The following is an 18,693-nucleotide window of genomic DNA, read 5'->3' as shown; positions in this document are numbered from 1 at the left end:
GCATTATCCTCTTGACAACTTTGAGGCATCCTTCCTATAGGCTAATTAGAACCACGAAGCTTTTTCGACCTGGTGGACCTATAAAGCTGTTTTGACTGTGCTGATTAACTTACTAGTCCAATTCCAGAGTTTCACGAACGTGGGACAGCTACTCAAAAGCAGTAGATGTCCCATCTGCCAACCTTGTGAATTCCCCATGTCTGTTTAGATTCAAAGGAAACAACGTGTCTGATGGCAGAACCTCTGCTGGCTCTGCCTGCTGAAACATTCGACCAGTGGCTCGTCAGCCACTGACCAAAGTCGGTGTACAAAAGAACGTCTCCTCTATTGAGGTCAGTTGTTCCATAATACATTTTACATGTTCCCTGCCACATCAAGCCTGGTTGCCCCAAACAGGGTCCACACTGTGCAAAAATCTCCCAGATTGTCAGACATATTTCTTTTTTCTATGCAAGTTTCCACTTTGGAAGTCTGTTTTTGAAGAGTAAAAAACGTTGCTGGGCAGGCACATTAAACATGGCACCCGCTCAGCAAAGCTGCAGTGGTTCTATTGACGGCACATGGATCTCCCCCTGACTGTCGAAGATCTTGAAGTATGGCGGATAGTCTTTGGTACGTCAACGTAGGCTATCTTTCCGTTGCCCTTGTGGACCGGCAATCCAGCCACCAATACACTAAGAAAGGCCAAAGTCTTAGAAACATATGTCTGTTTTTATACCACACTAAGTCAGTAATTGATGATCAAATGCAAGTCCTGATGAGGCTGCCACAATACTACACACAAAACTCCGCACCAAAGCTGAAAATTCTACCTGGTACACTTCTTTAGCTACTTTCTTTTTCCTTCAATGGAACAGACAGTCTGTGATCCCTCCCTTCAAGGAGAGACTTGCCTACTGTTCTTTCCTGCCAGGCTATGAGGTTTATAGTATTATAGATCATGGTTCAGGGCTTATTGCCAGCACACACCTGACAGGGAGGCTGACTTACTAACATGGGTGGTAGGTTTACGTATGAGACAGTTTGCCTGATCTCCTGGTGAGATGTCCTTTGTCCATGGACATTGGAGTGTTCTTGTCATTTTGTTAATTACTTCTCTTCCTGTTATTAGATTTGGTTGATACATGCGTAGTCCTGATCCATTCAGATGAAAACGTGGTTTTCCAATCATTGCAGCCAAACTCAATATCTGCTTATTGCTACTGTCGCCAGGCCACCAGAGCTCTCGGGCTTGACTGGTGGGACCTGAATCAACAAAGGACCTCGACCAGTTGTAACTGAGCTGCCCTGTGACTACCTTTAAATGCCTGCCAGTCAATGGGCAAAGACAGAGATGCATCTACGATTGGAGGAGGATTTCAAACTTTAGTTAAAGTAAGCTTTGGCACTTACACTCATTTTGCCTGTGCCACCAACGTTGGTCCAGAAACCCAGATTTTAGATGAACATCTCAAAGGACCTACACCGCAGCGTTTGGAAGGTTGACTTCCGTGAACATAATCTTTTTTAGAGGCTGTACCGTTGAGGCTGTGGATGAGCACTGCACTTTATAGCATACTTGCACTTGCGATGATTGGAGAAGAAAGGAAGCCTTATTGCTCATTGCTTTACCATATTTTCTAGGAAGACCGGCACACGGCCCATTCAGCTAAAGGCCTGCAGGGAGCTTAATGTATGGACTCGCCCATCAAGTAGTCAGATGAACTGTGAAACGAGTCCAGGGTTACAGAAACTACTAAAGATCACCACGTAGATTTGTGAAAATGCATAGATGCTTTGCTACTTTACATTGCCTGTATTTACCACCATGATTGTTTTTGCCTTGTTGTGACCAAATTCACTGAGTCTGAAATAGTTAGAGCCATTTCCATTATTCCTATGGTTCAAGCGATATTGTAGTTTTAAGTCCCCTTTGAACCCTAAACAGTACTTCCAAGTTGGGCTTGGATGAAGCTCTGGGTCCAGTGTTTGCCAATGGTCCTTTGAGTAACCCTCCTGCTGCAACTCTTTGACAGCCACCATGGCATTTTGAGGTGTAGACCCTTAAGGTTCTTACATTTTTGAAGCTCTTTTCGGTTGCTGACCTATGGCTACCTCTGCCCACTGAAGAGTGTTAAAATACTGAGACAGGTTTGCTCCTTAAGAGGTTTTGAGTGAGTGATGGGTTTCAGAAGTGGATTTTTTAACTATAAACTACAAACGCAGGCAGGTGTCTGCGACCACAGTTGTCCAGTTAGCAATGTCATTCTGTTTGGCTCCACTTCTTCATTGACTAGCTTTATTTAAAAAGGGTACTTTAATGAGATGTGACCTGAAGCTCCCAGGGAACACGTGAACACTCCCCTATAGAGTAACATAAGGCACTAACTCTCAGTGTAATTTGGAATTCTAGTGTCAATAGCACCAACACTGCAACCAGCTTTGTGGTTGTAATAATGGCCCCAGAAGAAGCAAGCACTTCCTGTTTTTTTGTACATCTGTGATTAAATGCTATAGTTTACTTACTGTTACCAGTTATTGTAAACACCAGCACCCACACAGCATACTGCTGAAAGGCCCCAAGAAACGATCTCACAGATCTGCAGTATTTGTGAGGTTGGTATAATCAATTGAGAGCACACTGACTAAATATAGCCAAGAAGACAGTGCCATTGGGTTTCCAACACTTAAGCATGCTTTGGGATCTGCAGACCCTGCAAACACCAGTTGACTTTCATGCCTAGGATGATCTTCATGCCTCATCTGACTTTCACAGGGCTTAACCCCTTGGCTGTGGGGCACATTCCCCTGCTGTGCTGGGGGGCGCCCACAGCGCCCCGGTGCTCATGACTAGCTGAGCTCGTCATGAGCCACGGTTCTCGTGTGCTCATGACGAGCTGAGCTCGTCACGGCCACGTCCGTTTCAATAGAACGCTCAGCACAGCAGGGGAATTATCCCTGCGTGTGAGCGCCCTAAATCTCGTTTCGTGGACACCGCTTCACCCCCAACTTTTGTGTGAAGTGTAATTGCAACTCTGAGACCATTGCTGGATAAACATGGACAAGAGATTGTGCCCATAATGAGTGAGAATTCCCTTCTGCCTGCTTTTTTCTGTGGACATGTCAAATAAAAAAGCTGTAGGTGAGCAGTAGGTCTGGAGGATATGAACTCAGACTTCCCCCTTAGCGGAGTGCTGTCAGATTCAAAGAACATCTCAAGGAACCTCTAGGCGGGGAGAGAGGAATGGAGCGATGCTGTTTAGTTGACGTTCAGAAAAATGCACGTGGGATAGAGAATGAAATCTAGTGGATTTCTAGGAGTGCCGCTGAAATCTGCAAGTTTCTCTCTCTGGATATTTCCAGTCCCTTTAGGCCCTCCTGCAAAGATGAGAGGTAATATTTCATTGGGGGAAAGTACCTTGATCAGAGACACCAAGTTTCATTTTAGACCATATTTTAATACACAGGGGAGTGATGAAGGACGATGGTGTGAAGGGTGGCTTTATAAGCTAAAGCTAGTTTTACATCCAGTGTTGGGTGGTGCGCTGATTCGCCTCTTGATTTTCTTTTCAGTTGGTGCCCAGTTGTACCAGTAAACCTCATTGTTGACCTCTGTGACCTTTAAGTGATGCGCTTTACCTTTCTTTTGCACATCCACTTTGTCGCAGGCTTTAACACTGGCCATGTCTCTTGCAATTATTGGGAGAACGTGCATGTTTTAGAATAATGCTGGTAGGCAGAGCAGCACATGGTGGCTTGTAGGTCAGGCACCCATCTGCACAGGGTGGTTGTTGCTAGGAGTGTTTAGCGTATATGTATGCATGTAGAGGTAGTAGACCACATTTGTCCTTTTGCAGGACGTCATTTAGGCACAGGTTGTAATTCTTGTTTCTAGAGACTATTGCCTTTTCCTCATGCAATCACAGCATTGACTCTATTCTTACAGATACGCCCAGACTGATCCATCAGCCATCATGACTGCTTAGCAGCCAGGATCTTATTTTTTTATTGATCTTTATTCAGTTTCCAAATTACACAGTATTCAGCCACCAGCTGCAGCTTACTTAGCCTATACGTAAGGATAGTGAGCATCTTATTCAACTTGGGTAGCTCAGTCTGTGAACAATAGATCAATACTACTATCCGTGTGCTATCTCCCATGTGTTGTACCTTCCCAGAGGCTCGCACACATCCTAGTGCACACACCCAGCTGTTCATGTGATTTCTTCTGCATTGTACCATCTCAGACACACGTACCTCCTCGCTTTCACACGCAACCGTTCAGTCTATTTCTCCTGTGTTGTACCATCTCTCAGGCATACATACATCCTCCAGCTGCACACACCTTACTGCAGACCAAGGGTCGAATTAAATACACAGTAGTGGAGTTCTGTCAGGATGGGCCAGGAAGCACCTCTCAAGTGACACAGGTAAAACGTACCGATTCACTCTACTGATCACTAAAAACACGGTATGCTGCCACTACTGTGCTCTTGCTACTTAACTCTAGGTAAAGGCAGTAGCTTTCCACATCCTAAGGTTATGGCATGGGGTCCCATCCTGATCTAATTTGACCACAGTCCATGAGACCGGTTAGGTCACAGCACGCCTGCATGATCTGTGTTCGTCATGACCAAAAATGATTCCCAAGGATACAGATATCACCGCAACTGGGGCACTCTGGAAAGAGTACACGCCTGTCACCATATGAGGGACATTTCTTTCCCAACATTGGGGCTATCTAAATCTTTTTACGCTTCCAAAGGGATCTGCTGTGTTACCTCTCCCACACATTGCAATGCACGACCACATCATGTGACTGAGAGTGGCCTGTTCCTCACTGCATCAAGAGCAAGTATGAGTTGTGTTCGGAAGAATAGCCTGTAAGGCTGGTGGAGTTAAGTATGTGTGGTGGACTTAGTAATACTGAATAAGATTGAACTTCTGGAGACTGGACAAATAAATAAATCGAAGGGCTCATAAAATTAAACATCAGCCACTGTGCCGTGTATGTCCTCATTCTGTTTAGTACTAAGGGATCTAAACTCTATGTTCGAGGCATGTGGGCTGCTGAATTCACATCTTGTGCATAGATCGCCGCCTAGTGTTGGGTCCGGATGATTGCACATTGTTGTCCTGGAAGAGTCTTCGAAGTATCACTAGACAGGTGGCTCCTCCCCTGGACTACAGTGCGCATGGGCATCCTATCCATCCTCAGATTGTTTTTTTCCGCCATTGGGTTCGGATGTACTTTTCTTTACTCCAGTTCGGAAACTTTCTATAGGCCAAAAGGCCTTCGGGGTCGTCGGTATTGTTTCGATCGGTGCCGAGTTCTTGTTCCAGTTTTCTTGAGCAGGACGTCGAGAAGTGCTGCTTGGCCTTTTCGACACCGGAGGCCTGATCGCCTATGGAACGTAGCCCGTTCAAATGATGCCCCCTTTGTAACTCCAAGTACGCGCACATCGATGTACACCCGGTGTGCAACAAGTGCTTATCACCGGAGCACGACGAGGACAACTGTCTAGCCTGTGCTCGATTCAGGTCGAAGAAGACGCTTAGACTCCGACGTGCAGCGAGGCAAACGATGTCGAAGCCAGCGCCTGACCCAGTGAACATATTCGATGAAGACGACGAGGAGATCGTCTACACGGAGGATCCAGAACAGCTGTCGGATCCCGGTTCGGAGCATGGCTCTGACTATTATGATGAACAAGAAGACAACGTCGAATTGGAAAACGTCGTCAAGGTAAGGGACGATGTATCCCCCATCGGAGCCGTTGATGACGACTCAAGTGATGAACCAGGCTAACAGTGGGTACTGGGCACGAAACAGACACTCAAGGACTTTCCAAGGCTCCGGTCGAGGCATCGCCACAAGGCCTTAGCCAAGATCGTGAAGACCATTCTATAGCCCTGCGACAAGGCCCGGCTAAGAAAACACTACATGAGCCATCGGTTCCATTACTCAAACCGAAACCGAAAGCTATCGAGCACATTGCGAAACCGAAAGTCCTGAAAACAGTCCTCGGGTCGAAAGCCTCGACCCCATCGGAGTCGACAAAAAAATCAGGTGTCGACGCCCCTGCGGGGACAAAAGTGAAGAGTGTCGAACCGAAGATCGGGGCGCTAAAGTCCGCCCTTAAAGCTAAAAACGTCGAACCGAAGACGTCGACGTCAAGACAGCGACATCAACAAAGGACTCTAATCTCAAAAAAATCTCGATCCGAAGCGTCAGGTCGATAGACCCCAGCTTGTCAAGGGCCTCGAGTCGAAAGAAAATAGCGCCTCGAAGGACCACGCAGAGTCAAGGCAGAAAAGTGCGCCTCCGACGCCGCAAGCACCGAAAACGGCGCACACCCAAAAGACTGATAGCAACAAGGCAGTCGGTCGGCCCTACATCGACGCCGGCGCCAAAAAAGGTCGCCCTCTCTAAGGAGACACCGATAAAATTCGGACTACCACCTACTGCACGTCCCAAGGCGCTCGACCCGACACCTAGGGTTAAAACCCCTAAACCAGTGTCGTTCAGAAAATGGAGCCAACCTTCTGAAGAGGACGTTGTGTACCAGGAGCCATCTTATGATGACCAGTCCAAGTTACATATAGACTCAGACTCTGGTAAACTCACTATTTATCAGAGGAAAATCAGATCTGACAATACTTTGGAATCTTACAAAATTCCACTAAAAAAGAAAAGGGATTCAGCAAACTCACCTGTTCTTTTTGAGACTGTGCGGTACTATAGCCAAGACACTTCGGCATATTCACCCACACCTGCTACAGAGGATATTGTTTATGATGAGGAGGAACAATATCATTATCCTATAGACACTGATCAGGATGACCAAACTCAAACATGGGCAGACCCTGCTGACCAGGGAGAATCACAAACTATTCCTGATACTCCCTCTTATCCGATCAAAACTTCACCAACGGAGGATACAGCTGCGTTCAACGCTTTAATTGAAAGGGCAGCCCTGAATCATGATGTGGACATGCATGCTGACCCTGTTGAGGAGGATTTTCTGTTTGACACTTTCTCCTCTTCAGAGAAATCTATTAAAACTTTGCCAATGTTGAAGGGTGTCCTTAAACATGCTGGGGACATCTTCAAAGAAACCACTAGAGCAAGGGTTATTAACCCCAGGATTGAACGGAAATACAGACCGGCGCCCGTGGACCCTACATATATTAAGGGACAGCTGCCGTTAGACTCCTTGGTGGTCTCCAATGCCCGTAAGCACGCCAATTCACAGACTACGGGTGATGCTCCTCCTCCAGACAAGGAATCTAAAGTGCTAGAAGCCTCGGGAAAAAGGGTGGCTGCTCAAGCTGCTAATATCTGGAGGATCTCAAATACACAGGCCCTATTAGCCAGATATGATAGGGCACATTATGACACTCTGGAGCAACTGCTACCACATTTGCCAGAGCCTTACAAGGAGGGAGCAGAGACACTAATAGAGGAGGGTAAACTCATTACCAACACATCCATTAAGTGTGCACTAGACGTAGCAGATACTGCAGCAAGGGCCATCAACACAAGCGTCATGCTCAGGAGGCATGCTTGGTTGCGCATCTCAGGGTTCAAACCTGAGATCCAGACCACATTACTGAACCAGCCTGTAAACCCAGATTTTCTTTTCAGTCCTGATGTGGACAACATCTTAGAAAAAATTAAAAAAGACACAGACACGGCCAAATCCATGGGTGCCCTCCAGTCCCAACAATTTAGAGGTGGTTCCTTTCGTCGCTCCAGTAACCGAGGAGCTACACGAGGCCAGGCATTACAACAGTCCACGTACAATAAAAGCAGCACGCAAACCACCTACAATAAGAATAATAGAGGTGGCTACCGTGGAAACAGCAGCAAAGGCAGAGGACGGGGGAATAACAACACCAGATCCTCCGCAAATAATAAACAGTGACGCCTTGTCCCTGCCCCCAGACCATATAACACCGGTCGGGGGCGATTACAACAGTTCCTGACAGTCTGGGAGAGCATTACCACAGACAGGTGGGTGAGAGAACTTCTTCAGTACGGCTATTGTCTAGAGCTAACCTCCACTCCACCCAACATACCCCCAAAACACCGTCTTATGTCAGCAGAGCACATACACTTATTGCAGCAAGAGGTCATCAGCATGCTTCAAAAAGGGGCCATAGAACTCGTCCCTATACAGGAACAAGGTACGGGGGTGTACTCGCTGTACTTTTCAATCCCCAAAAAGGACGGGTCTCTCGGGCCAATTCTGGACCTCAGGCCCCTAAACCAATACATCTTGTCAGAACACTTTCACATGCTTACTTTACAGCAGGTTCTACCATTGCTCAGTCAGGGAGATCTCGCAACGCTAGACCTAAAGGACGCATACTTCCATATACCCATACATCCTGCACAGAGGAAGTATCTCAGGTTCACCATACAAATCAAGCACTATCAGTTCAAGGTCCTACCCTTTGGGGTGACAACTGCACCCAGGGTATTTACCAAGTGCTTGGCAACAGTGGCGGCGCACCTCAGACGAAACCATATCCACGTCTACCCCTATCTGGACGACTGGCTCGTTCAGGCAAAGTCAGCCCAGCAGTGTGCCAGCCACATGTCGTGCACTATTCACCTCCTACACAGCCTCGGTTTCTCACTAAACTACGCAAAGTCTCATCTCCAACCCGCTCATGTACAACAGTACCTGGGGGCGACTATAAACACTCTGGTAGCAAAAGCACAGCCAAACTTAGCCAGAATCAACAGTATTCAAAAATTCAGGCCCCAACACTCGCTCCCAGCACGACTGTTTATGCAGTTGATAGGCATGATGGCCTCCTGCATCTTCATAGTCCCTCACGCAAGGCTACACATGCGTCCGCTTCAGGAATGCTTAGCACGGCAGTGGAATCAGGCTCAGGGACAGTTGAAAGACCTAGTGTTGGTGACCGGTCGCGCATACAACTCTCTGCATTGGTGGAACACACAAAAACTTTGCAGGGGACGACCGTTCCAAGAGCCTGTACCACAAATAGTGCTAACGACGGACGCATCTCTCCTGGGCTGGGGAGCTCATGTCCTCCATTACACTGTGCAGGGACTATGGACAACACAGCAAAGGAAAATGCATATCAACCTGTTGGAACTGATGGCAATCTTCATGGCAATGAAAGCCTTCAAAGTACACCTGTGCAACAAAGTCGTGTTGATCCGGACGGACAACATGACTGCCATGTACTACATTCAGAAGCAGGGGGGGGGACACTCTCCACAATTGTCACATCTAGCGCAAAGCATGTGGAAGTGGGCCATTCAGAGGAACGTCTTCCTCATGGCAGAACACCTCCCAGGCAGGGACAACCAGTTGGCGGATCTGCTCAGCAGACACAGCCACCAGATGCACGAGTGGGAAATTCATCCTTCGGTGCTGCACCCATACTTCCAGCAATGGGGTCACCCAGAGATAGACCTGTTCGCCACAAGGGAAAACGCAAAATGCCAAAGCTTCGCCGCCAGGTTCCCACATCCGCAGTCTCAGGGCAATGCGATATGGATGAACTGGTCAGGCAGGTTTGCGTACGCTTTTCCCCCAGCCCCGCTCATACCACTAGTGGCACGCAAACTGCGACAACACTCCATGACACTCATCCTAGTTGCTCCAACGTGGGCGAGGCAACCATGGTACACCACGTTCCTAGAACTTTCCGTGGTGCCTCATCAAAGGCTGCGGTTAACACCCAGTCTTTTAACGCAGAGCCATGGCGACATTCAGCACCCAGATCCGCAACAGTTGAACCTTGCGATCTGGCTCCTGAAGTCATAGAGTTTGGTTACCTGAACCTGCCTCCTGACTGTATGAATATAATCAAAGAGGCAAGAAGACCTACAACCAGAGCGTGCTATGCGGCAAAATTGAAACGATTTGTCATCTATTGCAAAAATAATGACATAAATCCGCTGGATGCTTCTACTCAAAACATCATATGTTACTTGTTACATTTACACAGATGCAATCTGGCTTACAGTTCCATCCGTATTCATTTAGCTGCGGTGGCTGCTTATTTTCAAAACAGACCGCATCTGTCACTTTTCAGAGTTCCTGCTATTAAAGCTTTCCTAGAGGGACTCAAAAGAGTCATTCCTCCAAGACACCCACCTTCGCCTGTCTGGAACCTCAACGTGGTTCTCACCAGAGTAATGGGGCCACCTTTTGAACCTCTACACTCGTGTGAGATACAATTCCTGACGTGGAAGGTGGCTTTTCTAGTAGCAAATACATCGCTTAGAAGAGTTAGTGAGCTGCAGGCCCTAACTATTCAGGAACCATTCATGCAAATTCATGCAAATAGGGTAGTGCTGCGGACAAACCCTAAATTTCTGCCAAAGGTGGTATCCCAGTTTCATGTCAATCAAGCTATAGAACTGCCAGTGTTCTTCCCAAATCCAGATTCAGTGGCAGAACCAGCTCTGCATACCCTAGACGTTAAAAGAGCTCTCCTGTACTATATAGACAGGACAAAACCTTTCAGAAAAACGAAACAACTGTTTGTTGCCTTTTCACCGCAGCACAAAGGCAACCCCATTTCCAAATCAGGGATAGCCAGATGGATTGTTAAGTGCATACAAATCTGTTATCAAAAGGCTAAGCGCACATTAACAGTTCCCCCAAGAGCGCATTCCACACGCAAGTTAGGGGCATCCATGGCTTTCCTAGGAAACATTCCTTTAGAAGAAATATGTAGGGCAGCCACATGGACTACCATACATACATTCACAAAACACTACTGTGTAGATGTACACTCCAAGCAGCTGTAGGGCAAGCTGTACTCAAAACTCTTTTTCAGACTGCTGCAGCTGGCACGGGCAACCGCCGCTAGGGGGAGACTGCTATACATTCTATGCACAAGATGTGAATTCAGCAGCCCACATGCCTCGAACGGAATATGCTACTTACCAGTATGCATCTGTTCTTGGCATGTAGGGCTGCTGATATTCACATCGCCCTCCCTCTTCCCCGGTGCCTGTCGCAGCTGTAGCACTCAGAATTAATCTCTAGCATGGACATCACTTACTGTAGCATTCTCCATCCCTGCCACAATGGCTAAAAACAATCTGAGGATGGATAGGATGCCCATGCGCACTGTAGTCCAGGGAAGGAGCCACCTATCTTGTGATACTTCGAAGACTTCCAGGACAACAATGTGCAATCATCCGGACCCAACACTAGGCGGCGATCTATGCACAAGATGTGAATATCAGCAGCCCTTCATGCCAAGAACAGATGCATACTGGTAAGTAGCATATTCCTTAAGTGTACCTCTGGTGACTCATACAGTGCATTGATTAAATGGTACCCTTTAGCCACGTGAAGAGAATCTGAGGCACTGCATTTTCTTCCGAGTCAGCCCGGTCAGTGCTCGATGTTTGCTTAACCACTTTTGTCCTTCTAAAACTCTAGAGTCCATCGTTCCCAGGTGTCTTTTCAACCATCATCTGCTCTATTACTGATTCAATAGGACCCCCTACCCACAGGGAAAAAGGTCTCTGCATCGTCTGCCTACATCTTTGTTTTGACTGGGCTGACCCTGTATTTCTCCAGTATTAGGGGTGTCTTTCATAGATTCACATGCTTGAATATTCCCCGTCGTCGAAGTGGGAGTCCCACGGTACATAAAAATAGCAATATTGCTAATATAACATAAATGATAATATCATAGAATAATAATAATAGAGATAATACACTGTAAAACCTCTAAATGGTAACTTCCATAGGAAGACATTACAAGAGAAAAAACTCATTTGTAACATATCAGTGTCCTTATGTTGGTCCAAACTGCAGCCAATCAGGCTCAAGCACCCTCTAGAACCTTCTCCTCAGAAGCTCAAGCCCTCAGATTTTCTACCGCACGTCGTGTGAAGGGAGTCTCCCTGAGCTCTGCTCAGTTTTTTCTTCAAACTTTGTCTTTTCAACTTATTTCTTCCAGAATGTCAAGTAAGAAGTCTTTGTTTAGAGCTTGCTCTTCATGTGGGAAACTACGGTTGTTTGAGAAGGACCCCCACCAAAAGTGTATTTACTGCCTGTACCCTGACCACAAGGTGGATGAATGTAAATTCTGTAGAGCTCTTCCTTCTAAGACTCTCAGAGACAGGGAAGGTCGTCTTCTTATATGGTTGAAGCGCCTCCAAGATAAAGAAGATGTTCTGTCAGACGCAGTAAGTCTTCAGTCAGGCTGTTCCACTGTCCCTTCCAAGCGTGGGAGTGCTCAGGACTTACCTTCTCCTTTTCTACAGAAGAAGAAAAAGCTGGCTTTACCTGTGGCACAATCTTCAGGTCCTATGACTTCTGTGTCAACGCCCACGAGACCTGGCTCTCAGGCGTCTTGTCCAGGCTCTATCAGTATTCTGACAGTCTTGACTCCCAGGTCGTCGACGGGCTCGTCGACGACCGTTCCGTCCACAAGATTGGCTTTGCTGTCTTCGTCGACGACCTCTGTGACGACGACGTCTGCCTCCTCGTCGTCGACGATGGTGATGTCGACGTCCTCAACGTCGACGAGAGCTTCTACGATTCCGTCGACGATCCCTATTGTCTCGTCGGCGACGAAGTTGCCGTCGACGAAGAAATCCTCTTCGACGTCGAAGGATTCATCGTCGACGAAGGTCCCGTCGACGTCAGCCTCTCCGTCGACCACCTCGTCGACGTCGGCTTCGTCGACGAAGAAAGCAACGGTTCCGACGACGAGATCCCCGTCGACGTCGAGTGCTCCGTCGACCAGCTCCTCGACGACGGCGTCGTCGTCGAAGAAGGCGACGCCGGTTCCATCGACGAAGGTACCGTCGACGAAGGTACCGTCGACGACGATGCCGTCGACTAAAGTATCGTCGACGAAGATACCGTCGACGAAGACACCGTCGACGAGGCTGACGTCTCCGCAGATCCCAGCAAAGAAGTCTCCGTCGACGCACGTTTCGTTGACGACGATACCGTCGACGGCGAATCCCTCAGTGGGCCCTACCTCGTCGACGATTTCCTCAACGGCATGTTCAGATTCCTTCTCAGGATTGGCTTCTTTTGCCACCATGCCTCTGGTACCACTGCCTTCCTTGACCTCTGGCAGGGATTCTTCTCTGCAGTTGCCACCTCCTGATCTCCAATTACCCTCACCTTTGATGGCTACTGATCACGAGACTGGGTCTATGGGGGACGATGCTAACGATGAAGCTCACAGTCCATCGGAGTTAATCATAAAATGTCAAGACTCCAGTTCTGACCAAGAGGAGGTGGAGGAAGTGGTCCAACCGGATGACCAATTTGTCCAGTTTCCTATGGCATCTTTCCCAGTTTCTTTGTTTTCAAACCTCCAGCATATGCTGGATGACTACAATCGAAGGTTTCCGCCTACCCCTCAAGGTACTCCAAGCCACGCTCCTGCGGAGGACTCCGGCCCTGCCACCCATCCGCAGTCTTTGGAGCAGCCTGTTTTGCCAGAGCTTCCCCGCCCTAACCCCCCTCTTATTCCGCAACCTGGTGCGCACTGGGTGGATGAGTCGGACAGTGAAGAGGGGGAATTACACCAGGATACTGACTATGAGCAGGATCCAGATATGGCGGAATACGACGACTATAGGATACAGACACCTTCTCCGCAACAGCCAGAGGCAGGTGATTCGCCTTCCATTGATACAGCAAGCTTCCATGTGCTGATGAATAAAGCGGCGGACCGCTTTAAATTGCCGAGAGAACAGCGGCAAGAAGATTGCTTTCTCTACGATTTCAAGAACAAACCGTACAAACAAATTCACACCATACCAATCATAGAATTTGTATGGAAAGAAGGGATGAGGATTATGCACTCTCCTAACTCCTTGCCAGCACAAGTCCCTCGCCTGGAAAAGAAGTACAAGGCTCCGGCTGGTTCACCTGCTTGTTTGCTGTCACATCCCAAACCAGACTCGGTGGTCACACAGGCGGCACAGCGACGATCCCGAAATCCGGCAACTCCTCTCACTACTCCACCTGATAGAGAGGGTCGACGTTTGGACGCCATTGGAAAGAAATTTTCCACCATGTCCTCTACGTCTGTACGCGCTGCAAATGCATTGGCCATTCTAGGTCGTTTCGACAGGCAAATGTGGTCTGATATTTCCGCATTCGTTTCACTAATACCGGAAGCGTCCAGAGCGGAAGCCCAACAAGTTCTCCAGGATGGCATGAGGGCGTCAGAGGAAATGATTGACTGTGCGATTGATGTGGCGAGTACGGGATTTCGCATCCTCGCCAGTGCTGCGGCCCTCCGCCGCCAGGGCTGGCTTAAATCCACTTCTTTCCGGCAAGAGGTCCAGTCGAAGATACTCGACATGCCCTATGACGGTGAATCTCTTTTTGGCGCTCACATTGACGAGGCGCTTGAGTCAATTAAAAAGGACACCGATACAGCAAAATCGCTAGTCTCCTTACAATTTAAGAAGCAGCCCTTTCGTGGCGCCCGTGGAAGAGGTTCGTCTTCCACAACTTTTCGAGGAGGACACACTCAGTACCGCCAATTCAACCAAGGCAATCAACGTTACTCCTCCCAACAATCTACTCGCCAAAATCAGTCAAGACCCTATAAAGGAAAACCTACTTATAGGGGTGCCAACAACAAACGCCAGTGACTCTCATGTCACACAAGGAGTTGGAGGGAGAATCTCGCAGTTTTATTCCCAATGGTCTCTGATAACATCGGACCAATGGGTATTGGACATTGTTCGCAAGGGTCATGCCTTGGAGTTCACAGAGATTCCTCCTCATTCTCCGCCATCAGGCCCGCCACCTCCCCATTTTCTAGAATTGCAACATCAAGTTCGTCTTCTCATACTAAAAGGTGCAGTCGAAGTGGTTCCTATATCACAACAAGGGACAGGTTTCTACTCACGTTTTTTCCTCATTGCCAAGAAGACGGGAGAGTGGCGGCCTATACTGGATTTGAGGGCGCTCAATTTCTTTCTGAAACAGCAGTCTTTCCGCATGCTCACATTGTCAGAAGTCTTGCGGCTTCTCTGCAGCGGAGATTTCCTGTCCACGATAGATCTGCAAGACGCCTATTTTCATGTGCCGATTCTTCAACAGCATCGCCAATTTCTAAGGTTCAAGGTAGGCACTGTCCATTACCAATTCAAGGTGCTGCCTTTTGGCCTGCGCTCGGCGCCTCGTGTTTTCACGAAGGTCCTGGCCCCAGTCATGGCTTATCTACGTCTTCAAGGAGTGCAGATTTTTCCTTATCTGGACGATTGCCTCCTGAAATCTCCGTCTCCTCTACAGCTGGCTCACGACACAAGTCTCTGCCTACAGACTTTCGAGTCACTGGGGTTGACCATCAACGTGGACAAGTCACATTTAACACCATCACAAAGGAGAAACTTCCTGGGTGCCATTCTCGACACGGAATTATCAAAAGCCTTCGTTTCCCAAGAACGACAGGTGAAGATAGTACGTCTCGTCACCCTCATCCGTTCAAAACAGTCAGTTTCTGTCCGCATGTTGAAGTCCTTTCTGGGGATGGCGTCGTCCTGCATCGCTCTACTCCCGAACTGCAGGCTCCGCACTCGCCCTATTCAGGAGGAACTAGACCTTCAATGGCGCCAAGTGTCAGGATCCTTCAACGATCTAGTGAGAGTCTCGTCTCGCATGAAAGACAGTCTCCTTTGGTGGAGAGAACCATCCAACCTAAACGAAGGAGTTTCCTTTCTGGCCCTTCCTCCGGATCTAACACTGACCACAGATGCATCCATGGAGGGTTGGGGAGCTCATCTCCTAGACCTTTCAATCAAAGGAAAGTGGACACCGTCACAACGAACATGGCATATCAACAGATTAGAGCTGCTGGCGATCTTCCTTGCTCTCAGATCTTTTCTGCCTGTAGTGCAAGGAGAGTCCGTGCTGGTTCAAACGGACAACACAACCAGCATGCACTACATGAACAAACAGGGCGGCACAAGATCTCAGCCCTTGTCTCGGCTAGCTCAGAAGATCTGGAACTGGGCTCTTCGTCATCGAATCTCCCTGACGGCGGTCCATCTGCCGGGGGTTTCAAACATCCTAGCGGATTCGTTGAGCAGGTCCACATCATCGACCCATGAGTGGGAGCTTCATCAACAAACTCTGGACATGGTGTTCCGCCGTTGGGGTCGTCCCCTGATGGACCTTTTTGCCACTCCACTGAATCGGAAGTGCCCCGCCTTTGCGAGCTGGCATCCTCATCCGGGGTCCAGCGGCAACGCCCTTCTCATGGACTGGAGCGGCCTGTTCGCCTATGCATTTCCTCCCATACCATTGGTGCCGAGGACATTGTGGAAGATGCGCAGGCAACCCTGCCACTTGATACTGATCGCACCTCGTTGGCCCAGACAGGCTTGGTTCTCAGAACTTCTTCTGTTGTCCCAATGCACGCCCATTCGTCTACATCCACGTCCAGATCTTCTGTCCATGGACGAGGGCCAGGTCTGCCATCCAGACCCGACCACTCTTCAGTTATGGGCATGGAACCTGAATACCTCGAATTCGCGAATTTAGAGATGCCCCAGGAATGCAGAGAGATTCTGGCTTCTGCTAGAGCTTCCTCAACTGTTCAAACGTACAAACTAAAGTGGAAACGGTTTTGCCATTGGTGCGCAGAAGCAAATGTCCATCCACTCACTTCTGCCCCGGAACAGCTGTTGCCTTTCTTTCTAAGCCTTGCTCAGTCTGGCCTCTCTCATGCCACCTTGAGGGTCTTTCTGGCAGCTATTTCACGTTTCAGACACGATGGCTCAACCTCTCTCTGCTCATCCAGAATTATCCGACAATTCTTTAAAGGTCTCTTCAGGAAGTTTCCTCCTATCAGACGCCCGCCTCCGGCATGGCAGCTCAACGTGGTATTGTCACAGCTCATGAAGCCTCCTTTTGAGCCAATCCACAGAGCAGACAACAAGTTTCTTACCTGGAAGGTCGTTTTGCTTTTGGCCCTAACATCTTCTCGCCGTGTGAGCGATCTTCATGCTTTCACAATCAAGCCTCCTTATTTGCAATTCAAAGCAGATGGAGTATCTCTTCGTACCAATCCCTCTTTTTTGCCAAAAGTGCCTACAGATTTCCATCTGAACGAACCTGTCTTCTTGAAGACTTTCTTCCCGAATCCACAGTCACCGGCAGAACAACGCCTTCATTCCTTAGACATCAGCCGTTGTCTAAAGTTTTACATTTCAAGAACTGCCCCTTTCCGCAAATCAGATCAACTTTTTGTAGCATATGGAAGAATGCGAAGGGGACATTCAGTGACAAAACAAACACTTGCAAGATGGCTCTCAGCAGCCATATCCTACTGTCATCAACAAGCTGGCAAGCCTTTACAGTGTACTGTGAAGGCGCATTCGACGAGAGCGATGGCGTCTTCCACCGCCTTGTTTGCCGGAGTGCCTCTACACCAGATTTGCCGGGCGGCAACGTGGTCGAATAGGCACACCTTTACCAGACATTACTGTTTGGATTCTATCAGCGAGGCGGATACCGCAGTGGGGCAAGCAGTGCTTCGCCATCTCTTTAAATAAGGTGAGCCTCTGTTCCCTCCTCCTTTTTCTTCTGTGATTGCTATATGCTTTTAAGCTATGTGTTTACTTCTTGTGAAGATGCTTGCAATCCCAGTGCTAAGGAGTTACTGCTATCTATTCTATTCAAGCATGTGAATCTATGAAAGACACCCCTAATACTGGAGAAGAACTATTGTTACTTACCTGTAAACAGGTGGTTCTCCAGTATTGGTGTCTTTCATAGATTCACATGCGACTCACCCTTCCTCCCCTCAGAGGCTCTCTTCTCCTCATACGCTATTATTACTAGTGCTACGAAAATCTGAGGGCTTGAGCTTCTGAGGAGAAGGTTCTAGAGGGTGCTTGAGCCTGATTGGCTGCAGTTTGGACCAACATAAGGACACTGATATGTTACAAATGAGTTTTTTCTCTTGTAATGTCTTCCTATGGAAGTTACCATTTAGAGGTTTTACAGTGTATTATCTCTATTATTATTATTCTATGATATTATCATTTATGTTATATTAGCAATATTGCTATTTTTATGTACCGTGGGACTCCCACTTCGACGACGGGGAATATTCAAGCATGTGAATCTATGAAAGACACCAATACTGGAGAACCACCTGTTTACAGGTAAGTAACAATAGTTCATAGCAATGTTTTATTTCTTGATTCAGCTTAGCACGCTTCACATACAGCCCAGCAAGGCGCAGGCCTTCCGTGAGACAAATAGCTGCGATGTCTGTGTGAAATATTGTCGTAAGAGCAATCCTAGCAAATAGATGCTCACCTTTATCATGTCTCAATGACTCACTCTCCCAACAGTAAAACAAAGTCTCTCACTTCTCAATGCGTAATCCGTTGGTCCATGAGCCTTCTGCAGGATTAGCGCTTTACGCTCTAGTGCCTGCATTTCATTTTGCAAGCTTCAGAAGTGATCATTCAGGACTTTCCTCACTCCCAGTGTTTTTTTATGCATAAGCCCCTCATGTATACTTAGTTTCCCACAGTGTCAAGGGATCTTCTGACGAGCCCTCTAAGCTGTTAAAGTACTGTGATAGCACCTTATTAGGTTTCGCCGCACAGAGCTTTCACTATGCTTGTGAAATCTCTTGTAAAGAAATCTAAGCTTAAAAGGTGGCTTAGAACCTGCCCCCCTACTTATCATTGATTGACTC

Source organism: Lissotriton helveticus, chromosome 8, assembly GCF_964261635.1.
Source record: "Lissotriton helveticus chromosome 8, aLisHel1.1, whole genome shotgun sequence".
Classification (NCBI taxonomy): Eukaryota; Metazoa; Chordata; class Amphibia; order Caudata; family Salamandridae; genus Lissotriton; species Lissotriton helveticus.
The sequence above is the reverse complement of the archived record's forward strand: the minus strand, read 5'-3'. Positions refer to the sequence as shown.